Here is a 12,448-nt window from a genome sequence, read left to right on the forward strand (position 1 = left end):
ATAAAATTGGAAACTTCAAAGTATGTACTAATTTGGATTATAGGTTCAGGCTGTATCCATTCAGCTGTCTGATCACAGTGTATTCTTGTCAATGTAAGTAGAACAAATGCTCAATTGTCCATGAAATTTGTGAACCAAACAAGTTCAGCTCCTCTTAAAGAGGAGAAACAAAGATGAAGTTGATGTTAATTTGAGAAAGCAGCTGTAGTAGCAGAAGCAGCAACTTCTGACTCCATCTGTACATGGATTTCCCCACACTCTGAGCCATCTTCTGTTCACTGTTACCCTTGTGTAAAGTCAGTGGAGTTACTTCAAATGCACATTAATGTAATGGAGAGTAGGATCTGGCATTGTACAGCCATTTTTTCCCCCCTTCCACTATTATGTATAGTGGTAGGAATAAAGCTGCATCTTAAGTCAAAGAGCTAAACAGATATGTCAGGGGTTTAAACTATAGTCACAAAGATTAACAAAAAACTTTACTACATTTGGCAGAATCAAGTTGCTTCACTTATATATTTTTTTAAAAGTGGTTATTAGAAATCCATCTGTAGATATGTTATACACATATGGATGATATTATTGCCGTAGAAAAATATTTTCATGAGATTGACTGCTTTCATCTTACAGAATCAGGCTGTGGAAGTAGGAGAGAGATCTAGGCCCCCTAAAAGTCCAGAGTGCATGTCAGACCTATCCCCAGCAGAAGAAATTAGTCACTGGCATTCAAAAGACTGTTATGTGTTGTCCTCCTCCCAGGGACTGGTCCTGCTGAGCTGCATGAATTGTGATAGTTTGGGCTTGGAGAGGTTTTGGCCAGCCCCCTTTGTTTTCCTTTACACCTTCTTAGAGTTTAGCTTCACATCTCTCAACTTTTACAGGCTATGTGGGGGCAGAGAAGTGTGTATGTGGGTGGGAGAAATGGAGTCCTAGGAGAGGAGGGGCTGGGAGGGGGAATGCAACAAGCTTCAGACAAGGTAGTGGGGGGAATGTCCTGTGGCTTCAGATTCCTCTCAAAGTCCATCAAGGAAATGGCCTGCTTGCCCTGCCACCTACTGCTGGAGACTTTACTTACGGAGCCTTATGCTGTGGAACCTATTGCACGTTCTTTCATGCAAGTCTCTCCTCAATCCTTCCTGCAGACAGTGGGAATGAAACACTCCTTCCTCTCAAGCTTTTGAGGAGGGACTAGAGCCAACAGCTTGGCTGTTGGCAACTCCCCATCTTCTCCTGCTTAAGGCTTGCAGTAGCCACAATCTCATCCTAAAAGCCCCCTGCAGATTTTGGTCCCGAGGACTCTTTCCTCTCAAGAAGTGAGCGAGCCCTCTTCAAAAGGCAGGGACTCACACAAAAGTTGGGATTGGGCCTGACTATTCAATTAGCATTGCTATTAGCTCCTGTCTCCCTCATAACGGGAGCAGTACCCCAGCCCCATCCTTTACGTGGAAACAGAGACAAGGCACGATGATAGAAAATAACCTATATTTAAATTGCTTTAAAAACAAGTTTTTATAATCCAGTTTTGTCAGGGCATTTCCATATCCTTCAGAGCATGGTGTATTTTAAGATAAAGTGACATCCACAGTATAAGCCCTTGCAATTAACAGGGAATTGTCCTAAAGCTTAAACTTACTGAAAGTAGCTTCAATGGGATTAATGTCTTAAATGCATTAGTATAAATGTTGATCCTAATTTTCATTATCCTATATTAGGTAACAGGCAAAAGGTAAGATGAGCTGTTGCTAACTAGGGATTTTTCCTTCTTCAAGGGAGAGAGAATCTAGAGTCCAATTTTTATAGCTCCAGGTTTGCTGGCTGGAACCACAGACTGATTCCCCCATCACATAATACAAGGAGTTCTCACTGATGGCAGTTAGACTCACTTGTATTGTGACACAGAAGAATTGGGCTGGGTCTGGGAATGCTATATACTTTGTGTTGCTGTGTAAACACCATGAAATTCGAGAAACACAAGAACATGGATGAAACAGGCAATTTGCTGCATATTAAGCAATGGCATAAACGTCTGTGAGTGAGAGACAAAACAAAGAACATGTTTGCAACAGAGAAAAATTGACCAGTCTGGCCTCCTCAGAAATGCATGAAGGAAACTAGAGAAGCCAATGTTATATTCACAGCATGCACACAGAGAAGCTGAATACAAACATAAAATATCTTCCTGGAAGATTGTGACATAACACTACTTTATTTCTTATCATTCAAAATGATACACACAAGAACCCCAAAATAGAGACAGACACCAAGCAGGCTTCTCCCTAAAAACAGAGAGGCACAACTCACCACCTTACTTTAGGCTAGCTCTCTGCAGAATGGATTCTTATCGCATAATTTCCTACAATGCCCCGTAGCTGACAAGCAGGACCAGGAAATCTCATACAAATGAAAGAGAGTTTTAATTTAAACACAGTGTCAATATACCAGAACAAATCAGAATAAAATAGAACTATTCCTCTCTTTCAAAGGATACAGCGAGAGTCAGATGGAATTAATGCAGGAGAAGCCACTTGTTGATTGTTCATTTTGATTTATAAACAGGACAAATATTGCTTTCAGCAATATGGCATAAAAGCTTTTTAATTTCTAAAAATTGGTGGGGGTTATGGGTTTGAGCAGAGGACTGGGAATCAGGAAGCCTGGCTTCTGTTCCCATTTTTGCCAGCCACTTGTTGTGTGACCTTCGCCAAGTCACTCGCCTTCTCTATTCCTCATTTCACTCATCTGTAAAACAGTATGTACCTAGAAGGGCTGTGCTGATAGGAAAGGGTTTCAGCTCTTCCCCCCCCCCGCAATTTTCCATGTCATGTGGTGAGAGCTCCCTCATCCACGTGGCCAACTTCTGGGTGGGCTGGAGCAGTTTTCATGATTCCTCTCCCCCAGCTCACCAAGGAATTAAAAGCTGTTGAAAGCAGTGGTTGGAAATAGACTGGCTGTGCATTGGCTTTTTGTTGTGATCAGGGTGGGGAGCCTTGGAATAAGGACTGAGGGATAGAATCAAGCTGGTGAACTCCCATCTACATTGCCTGCTGCTGTGGGTAGGGAGAAGAGAAGCTGAGCTGCACTGGGGAAAAATTATGGGGAAGCAGAGGAAGAAAGATGTGTGGAAAACAAAGAGATCAGAGAGCGAAGAAGGTGGGGAAGGGGAAGGGAATCAGAGGGGAAATGGGAGACAAAGAAAGAACGAACAAAGAAAGTAGAAGCTTCTCCAGTCTGGAAAAGAGGGAAAGTTTGGTCCCTCCTCTTTCCCTCCCCAAGAAAAGGGAAAGTGTGAAAGAGAAAAATACTACCAGAGGGGAAAGACAACAGAGCTGAAATGAGAGTAAAGGGGAGGAAATTAACTGTAAATAGGCAAACAAAACACACCAAGTAGTATCTAGGTGTGGAACACCCTCATTACAGTTAATATTAAAATTGTCCAAAGGGACCTTGATTCTCTACTTCACAGTGGCTCAGCTTTCTCTCACCCTATTCTACTTATGCATATCTAGCACTGTAAGATGCTAGCTCATCACTGGGGAAAGTCTTTTGCAAGGATGATTGGTGGATGTATAAAGCAGGCATCTTTCAGTTAGCCTGTATGGTGTTTAATTACGGGAATTTTTGAAGCCTCAGTAGCAATAATGTTCCAAAAACTGAAATGTCCTCTTTCAAAAAAGAAAAAAAAACCAAAAAGCCAACCAAACAAAAAATGCTCACACTTTGTGTTTGGACAGGAACTGAGCCTGCTTTAAAAAAAAAAAAAAAAAAGTAAAACATGGTCACTGTCCTAGATGCTGTGAACTTGCAGGAAGATAGCAAAGAGAAAAAACAAACAAAACAAAAACACAAAAACCACAAGTATTCATTTCAGATTAGACCAAGACAGCACAGAAAGTATGTTATTGTATGACATTGCCAGCAATGAAATTGCAAAGTTGCGTTTAAATTCAATTCTATAATAGAATTGCAGTCAATAAAACATGACATGTAATATTTTGTCTTCTGAGTCATTAGTACACTATCACTGGGAAAACAAACTCTGCAAAGATGTTGGTTTTATTACTCATCTATTCTGAAGAATATCAAAAAGTGAAACATCTTATACAAAAAGCTCCTTCCAGTCTACTCTTAATGACCCAAAGCTGAAGCAGATAACTAAGAGCTGAATAGGATCAGGGGTGATAATACTTGATTATTTTTTTGAGGATATACAGCCCACCTTGGCCAATGTTTGCATACATCTCTTCTCCTTAGTGTGTGTATTTTGATGGGATGACTGGTTGATTGTCTTATATACTATTTAAAGGGTTGAACACAAACAGATCCTTAGGGAATATCAGGGGTGCTGGAACAATTTGTATAGTAGGGCTGTTGAGAGCCAATGAACCAAACTGTAAATCCTGTGTATAATGGAAACTACTTCAAGCCAGAGGGTTCTGCAGCACCCCCCACACCTGTAGTTCCAGCACCATGGGGTATATTGCACAAACATAACTGTGCTTTAGAGCATGATATTTCCAGCTTAGAAGAGGATCAGTTCACTTACAGGTCAGACAGGGACTAATAGGCTATTACAGTGTACCTGAAACCTTGACTTAGCAACATTTAAGGATTCCCATCGCCTGGTCAAACACATTTCTGAGATGCAGAATTATAAATCCACATCAAAGCCATATGCTGAGCAAGATCCATGTTTGTGATCCTGAGCCAACTGAAAGTATAAAAGCAGAGCAATATAGATTTAGAGAAATGTTAGTTGAGGCCTATAGTATGGAGCCTCATTTTTTCATTAAAGGAAGAAAATATGTCAATTAGGATAAGAAATAAAAATTGATGCCAACTCCAAATGGTACTGCTCTTCAGCTAACCCAGGTGGGGATCTTTAGCAAACTACAGTACTCTTAAGTATAAAGGACAGCTTTCTTCTGTATGGAGAATCAGGGAAATATCATATCTATATTTAATTCTGGGGGTGTATTTACCCACCTCTTTTCTACCAGACAAGCCTTTGTGGTTTGCAGTAACTGGACTCATTTCTGACAAACCAGATGGGTGGCAAAGGCTGGGAAGAACTAGTGCTTTCCCCTGCTGCACCTCTGAGTGGCTCCTGAGTAGCCCTTTCTTACCTCAGTTCCTCTGCTCCTGACATCCCTGCTGCCCCTTAAGCAAGGCACCCACCCACCACCACAATGTCTTTGAGCCCCAAAAACACTCTCTGGCTGATATCCCACTCCATATGCCTGTTATTCTCCCCCCTGAACCCCAATGAAAGTGTGAGCTATCTTTTGTTGAGGCAATGGGAGAATAGGAGTAGCTCATGGCACAGAAGGGGGAGGAAGCACTAGCTCTTTCCCTTCATGCTCCATCTAGTGAGCTTCCTCTGGGAAGGTAACGGTGCAGCGAACAAAAGGAGATTCATTTGCAACAGAATTCATGGAAGTGCTACTTTCTCAGGCAATGCAGAGCTGTTCATTCATTTACTTAGATTTTGCTGCACTTTACAACTCACTATGAAAGCTCACTCTGCAGTGCTGCCAAAACCTCCTACACACCTAGACATTGTGGGGGGGAAGGGGCCTTACATGTACAAGACAGTGACAAGCTTCCTAGTGTTTGTAAGGATTATGGGATCCCTGAGAAGCCTTATACAGCTTGCAGGGCTGATTTACTTTCTGCTTACGGAGGTGGAGCCTACCTGTTTGTTTGGATGGTTAAGGTAGTGCATGTGTCTGGTTTGTGTTTTATTTTCAGGGCATTGCTCCAGAAACAGAGTTAAGATAAGTGGGTCCCTGCCTGGCAAATTCACTATTAACTCCACAGTTCCTAGGTTTGTATGGGTAGCTTTATTTAACTAACATTTTTGAAAAGTAATAGACACTTGAACTGCTGACACTTGTCTGCTGCCTCAGTGAGGTGTGTGCGTGCGCATGCTTAAAGAGTTCACTGATTTACAATGATTAGATATTCAATTTCCTCTGTGGTTTGATGTTAAGGCACAAAGTCATCTGAAGACTTTAGGGAAAAAATATGTAATAAGCTTAAGGTGATATTAAGCAAGACTGCTTGAAGCTTTAAATTTTTTTTTTTTTTTTGTTAAAAAAGACACAAATCACTTAGCTAAAGTTATTTGGTTGATCTCTGATAAACTTTGCAGATCATGAAAGTTCTCTTGCTTTATGGATATTTTAAGTGGTTTCAAATTGCCATAGATAAGGTACTGTTTTGGCCAAAATGGGGAGGGAAAAATAGTCATGTCTACTGTAGAAATTTGCCAGATAAGCTAGAATTGTGAATCCACAGTGGCCCACCCACAGATTTGTAAGGAGAGCAGGTTAGTTTTACTGACTGCATCAGTAGTTTTCTAGTCCACAGAAACCTCTACAATCTTTAATGCAATATGCTAGGTGCATCAACATATCACTTTATTATATTGCATATATTGTGTAAACTATATAAAGTAGGCAGCAGATTCCAACGGAGAGCACCCTAGACAGAGCCAAGAGATTTGGTTTCTGCTTCTAGCTGTACTACTCACCTTCTCTGTGACCTAAGTCAAGGGACTTCACCTTTCTGTGCCTCAGTGCCCCCATCTGTGCCACTTTCCTTTAGGTGTCCAGGACAATGAGCCACCGTGCTACCCTGCTGCCTCCAGTGAGGAGTTTCTTGTAGCTGGACTTCGGCTCCCTAACACTGCCAGCCCTTCAGCTGCTCAAGCTCTCTCCTCTGGGCTCTGCCAGCCCCTATTTTGCTTTGCAGGTAAATACTTTGTGTATCCCAGACCCTGAACTCCTCAGAAGCATTGCCTGTAGTGTCCAGCCCTGTCACCAAACACTCACAGTAATGACCAGATTCACTACTCTCAAGGGAATAGGATACATGCATCAGCTCGTTTGATTCAACCAAGTGTCAGCTCCAAACTAACACCACAGCACTGTAATCTATTTATAGTGCAAACAAATATGTTTATTAACAAAGGTAATGACTTGAGATAGTGAGCAAAGGTAACAACAGGTTAAAAAACAAAAGTACAACACACTAAAAAACTTTAACAGGCTGATCTTGTCCAAAGCAATTTCTCACCCACGCTCTTTCTTGCGGCATTTCAACCAAGGTTGGTGGAGATCCTGTTTTCATGGGCATAACAGCACTGTCTGGTTACCCTCTCAAATGCACGACAAAAAGAGGGATCATTGTGCTTTCCTTCAATACCTCAAAGTCCATTGTTTTTGTCCAGAGTCAGGTTGACTTCTTGTGGTTTTCTTCCTGGTCTGCAGGCTCCAAGGTGTCTTCCCATACTCCTGTTTGTTTCTCCCCACCACCAGTCAACCTGCTTTTCTTGTTGACTTTCACATATAAATAAGATTTCCTTTGTGTTGGCTTTACCATGCTCAATTTACATATGAATCAAGGCAGGTGGTTGCACATCTTCAACTGGCAAGACCAGTTTGCCAACTCTTCCTGTGATACAGATTCTAAAATGCAATTTCAATACATACAACTTCTTAAATATCACCCTTGCATAATGACAGGTTTCAGAGTAGCAGCCGCGTTAGTCTGTATTCGCAAAAAGAAAAGGAGTACTTGTGGCACCTTAGAGACTAACAAATTTATTAGAGCATAAGCTTTCGTGAGCTACAGCTCACTTCATCCGATGAAGTGAGCTGTAGCTCACGAAAGCTTATGCTCTAATAAATTTGTTAGTCTCTAAGGTGCCACAAGTACTCCTTTTCTTTTTTTAAATATCACCTGCACATACATCACAGAACAAATTATGATGATTAGTAGGATGTAAACTTCCATTCGACACCTCACACAACCCTTTTTGGGGTAAATACTAGTCACCTTTTTGGGGTAAATACTATGAATGCAGTCTGTTAAGCATAGTGAGTTTGTTAGGCCTGATAGGAGTAGCTGTTACAGACCAATGAACACTTTGCCAGTCAGCTTTGAGGGTCACAATTTGTCAACCACTTTGAGATCTACAGATCAAAGTATAGGAGTCAAGTATTGTTACTATGCATTTCATGTTGCAACAGATTTACAGAAAACTCGGAGTTTTGCCAATTTCATGCCATAGGGAGATTTGTTTCCTTACTAATAGTCCATTGTAACTGTCACGGGACTCACCCCTGCGGCACCTCCTGCTGGTCATCCAGGGAATTAGCATTGCAGCCTCCAGAGTGCCCTCTGCAGGCTAGTGTCCTGCTTGCTGCTGGACCCCAAGTCCCTCCTGGATCCCAGTGCTCCTTTCCTCAGGGTTCTGCCCCCTTGCAGTATCCCACAGATCTGCATCTCCCCTCCTCAGGAACCCCCCCCATCCCCAGCTCTCTTCAGTCTATGGCCACTTCCAGTCTTCAACTAGCCCCCATTCTCTGGGGTAGACTGCAGTGCAAGTGCCACTCATCATAGGTAAGGGGGGGGTTAGGACCTGCTGCCTTTCCCTCCCCCCTGCAACCCCAGTACCAATTTGGCCTTACTCTAGGCCTGCAGCCTAGGGGGTTTCCAGGCCAGAGCTCCCCCAGCTCCTCTGGCCTTCCTCCAGACTTGCTCCACCGCAAGTACTCTCAGCTTCCCAGCAGCCAGGCCCCTCTCCCTCAGCAAGCTAGAGGAAGAGTTCTTTCAGCTCCTGGCTTCCCTGACCTCTATAGGGCCAGCTAGGTCTGTTTGGGGCATGGCTCCAGCTGTTCTGCCAATCAGCCCAGCTTTTCCCCTGCTCCAGCCCTCTCCCAGGGCTGTTTTAAGCCCTTCAGGGCAGGAGCAGGTGACCACCCTGCCACACACACCCCCTCAAAACCCCCACCTGTGGGGAGAAGGGGGGCCTTTTGGCCTGGGTTCCCCAAAGTTAGCCCTCCAGGATCACCCCTACAGGCTCACACACTTCCTTTCTGAGGCCTCCCAGGCTCAGGCCATTTCCTGGGCACTTGCCTCTGCCTGCTGGTGGGCTAGCTCCGCTGCTTTGAGCTGTGCCTGTAGGTCAGGGTCCCCCAGGCCCTCTTCTCTCAGGGTCTGGGTTCCCACAGCTACCTTCTCCACCATCGTCTGAGTCCCAGCCTCTTGCTGGGGCTCCTCGGTCTGGGTCTCCTTCCCAGCAACTGGCTTTGTGATGGTCTGGGTCCCAACCTCCTTCAGGGTCCCCTCCGTCCCAGTCACTGCCGCTGCCTGGTCTAGTTTTGCCCCTCCTGGGCTCACAGGCACCTCCTCCTGTCGCTCCTCCATCCCTCTGAGGGGGCAGTGCCTCCAAACATGACCTGGTACCCAGCACCTCTGGCAGACACTCCATCTCCGTGCTGCCCATGGCTTCCCCTGTTCCAGTTGGGGTCCTATCACCTTGTTGGGACTGACATGGACCTTCCATGTTGGACTTGGGCATGTCCACTGCATATGGCCCTGTCGTTCACAGGCCCAACAGGTCAGCAGCCACCTGGGTTCCTTCACCTGGTCAACTGTCCTTGGGACCTCTCCTTGTCCCTGCTGGGGCTGTGGCACCCTGCCCCCCACCCCTATGGAGACAGTCCCATATTAAATGCCCCATCTGTCCACAGGCATAGCAAGCCCCATATCCTTCCACCAGCCTCCTGGCCTTGGTGCTCGGCTTCCCGTTCTGCTGTCGGTAGCTCCTCCAAAACTCCCTCTGGAGGAGTTTCACCAGGGCCCGCTGCTCCCTCACCAGCTGGCCCACCTGTTCATAGAGGGCCCAGTGCACCACCCATATTCCCTGTTGGGCCTCCCAGATCCTCAGACCCCATCCGCCAAGGTGCCAACACAGGGGCCCAACCAGGGACTGCATCTGGGGTAACCGGGATCCATCAACCCCAGTGTCTCAGTCTCTGGGCAATAGTCATGTCATCCTTGCCCTGCTCCTTGCATTTGGGGTAGACCACCTATGCCCACATTCTCCACCACAATGTCACAGGGCAGGACTCACCCTTGTGGCACCTCCTGCTGGTCATCCAGGGAATTAGCATTCCAGCCTCTGGAACATTCTCTGCAGGCCAGTGTCCCACTTGCCACTGGGCCTCGAGTCCCTCCTGGACCCCAGTGCCCCTTTCCTCAGGATTCTGTCCTCTTGCAGTACACACAGATCTGGATCTGGATCTCCCCTCCTGGGGAACCCCCACTCTCTATCTCCACCTCAGTCTATAGCCACTGCCAATCCTCAACCATCCCCCATTCCCAACTACAATGTAAATGCCACTCATCATAGGCCAGGGGAGGAAAGGAGGGGTTGGACATGCTGCCTTTGCTTACCTTTGGCTGCCCCCTGCAACTCCAGGACCTATTGGGCCTTACTCTAGGCCTGCAGCCTGAGGGGTTTCCAGGCCAGAACGCCCCCAGCTCCTCTGGCCTTCCCCCAGCCCTGCTCCACTTCAGATATACACTCAGCTTTCCAGCAACCAGGCCCCTCTCCCTCCACAAGCTAGAAAGAGTTCTTTCAGCTCCTGGCTTCCCTGACCTTTATAGGGCCAGCTGGGTCTGGTTGGGGTGTGGCCCCAGCTGCAGCTGCTCTGCCAATCAGCCCAGCTTTTCCCCTGCCCCAGCCCTCTCCCAGGACTGTTTTAAGCCTCACTGGAAAGGAGCGGGTGACCACCCCGCTCCAGTAATATTTATTTTGAATCTATTGCACTGACAACCTCTACTGGATTATGCACAACAAAAACAAAAACAAACAAACAAAACCCTACTTGAATTAATCCAAAACATTAGAGAACAGACCCTCAACCTTTGTAAATTATCATAGCACAATTAAAATAATTGGAGCATATATGAGCTGAGGATCTGGCCATAAAACTTAAGTAGATGTGTACGGGGTTACACAAAGGGAGCAATGTGCAAGTAATCTTTATTAGTTATGTTGTTTTCTGTCATATTTTCAAGACACTGAGCTACAAAAGAGATACACAAGTTTGGCCAGACATATGGGATGAAATCCTAGCCTCAGAGAAGTAAATGGTAAAACTTGCAATGACTTTCTTAGGGTCAGAATTCCACTGCTGATATTTAACAGGGATAGAAGTTTCTTCCACAAAAATTGTCTGATTTATATAGGAAAAACCAACATTGGAAACAGTTCTCACTTTAACTCCAAGGTTCATTATTAAAGTAAATGAAGAATATGCCTCAATAGATTAAAAATAAATTTAAAACTTCCTTTTTATCCTATAGACTTTTACAACATTAAGCCTCTCCACTGTCCAAAACATCAGGGAGCCAGGACTCTATTCAGATTCTGAAGGGCATAGATCATCTTGCATCACTCTTGAATCTCCACACCCTATGGAAGAGATATTGCCTCGCAAAGTCAGTGATCAAGATGAAGAACTGATCACAGTGGTACTTGATAAAACCTGTAAATCTTGAGAGAGTTGTAACAATATAAAATAAACAATACCTTTATTTACCTTTTAGTACAAAGGGGTGATTTTGGCCTTCTTGAAAGTAAGGGATAGTTCTAGTCCCTGATTTTCCTTGAGCAAGGTCTGCCAAACTGTGAGATATAGAAAGCAGGAGCAGGGTGGCAGGTTTGTATAATTTTTGGTGGTGCCCAGAATTGGTCCAAGTCCTGTCCCCCCCCCCCCGCATATTGGTGCACATAACAAAATTAATGGGGTGGGGCAGAGGGATTTGGAGTATGGGAGGGGGCTCAGGGCTGGGGCAGAGGGTTGGGGAGAAGGGGTGAGAGTTGCAGGGTGGGGCCAGGGATGAGGGGTTCAGGGTGCAGGAGGGGGTCAGGGCTGGGACAGAGAGTTCGGTTGTGGGGGGGGTAAGGGCTCTGGCTGGGGGTGTGGGCTCTGAGATGGGGCAGGGCTTGGGATGAGGAGTTCGGGATGCAGGCAGGCTGCCCCAGGGCTGTTGCCAGAGAGTAGGACTCCACAGTCCCCCCCAACCCTCTCCCTGCCAGCAGCAGCGAGCTTTGCGGGAGGCTCCCCTCCACTCCCCTGGCAGCACACTCACCAGGCACCAGCACTGCATTTGCTTCTAGGGGCCGGGCCCCTCTCAGGTCCAGGAAGCCCCCTCACCTCACCTGTGGTGGGTGCCAGGAGAGGGGGCTGCCATCATGTGTACGCCTCCTTGTTCTGCAGATGGTGATTCCTGCTGCTGGCACCACTCCCTTTTGTAGGCGGCAGTGGCCGGCAAGGGAGTGCAGCATGGAGCAGCAGGGCAGCAACCTACTGCCCACGGCACAGGCAGGGATGCTCCAGGGGAGGCAGGTAGGTGGGGCTGGGAACATTTGCGGAGCCGGGCCCCTCGGGCCCTGAATTTCCCGGAGCATGGGCACCACGGGTGCATATAACTCGCTGCCCCTGAGCAGGAGAATCATTTCAGACTGCCAAACTCATTTTTCACTTGTGAGTGGAGTCACATTTTTTTAACCCATTTAACCTGTGAAAAGCCAATACATTAACCCAGTGCTATGGACTGAGTTTTAAATCCTAAAAGTTAATCCTTGCAT

The 12,448-nt window shown here is 45.9% G+C and overlaps 2 long non-coding RNA genes across 2 annotated transcripts in view; one reads left to right on the plus strand and one right to left on the minus strand.

The window, feature by feature from the left end:
* The window catches only part of LOC122459785, a 107,133-nt gene extending 106,224 nt beyond the window's left edge, over window positions 1-909 (plus strand). The window contains exon 4 of the long non-coding RNA XR_006280704.1: window positions 631-909. This is a non-coding gene — a long non-coding RNA (uncharacterized LOC122459785). The remainder of the gene's footprint in view (window positions 1-630) is intronic.
* Window positions 910-6,938: 6,029 nt separating this feature from the next.
* LOC119854616 lies at window positions 6,939-10,509 on the minus strand. The gene is made up of 2 exons (XR_005292540.2): window positions 10,246-10,509; window positions 6,939-7,455 (listed from the first exon to the last, which is right to left on the minus strand). It is a non-coding gene; the product is annotated as an uncharacterized LOC119854616 (long non-coding RNA).
* Window positions 10,510-12,448: the final 1,939 nt, after the last annotated feature.

This window comes from Dermochelys coriacea, chromosome 4, assembly GCF_009764565.3.
Source record: "Dermochelys coriacea isolate rDerCor1 chromosome 4, rDerCor1.pri.v4, whole genome shotgun sequence".
NCBI lineage: Eukaryota > Metazoa > Chordata > Testudines > Dermochelyidae > Dermochelys > Dermochelys coriacea.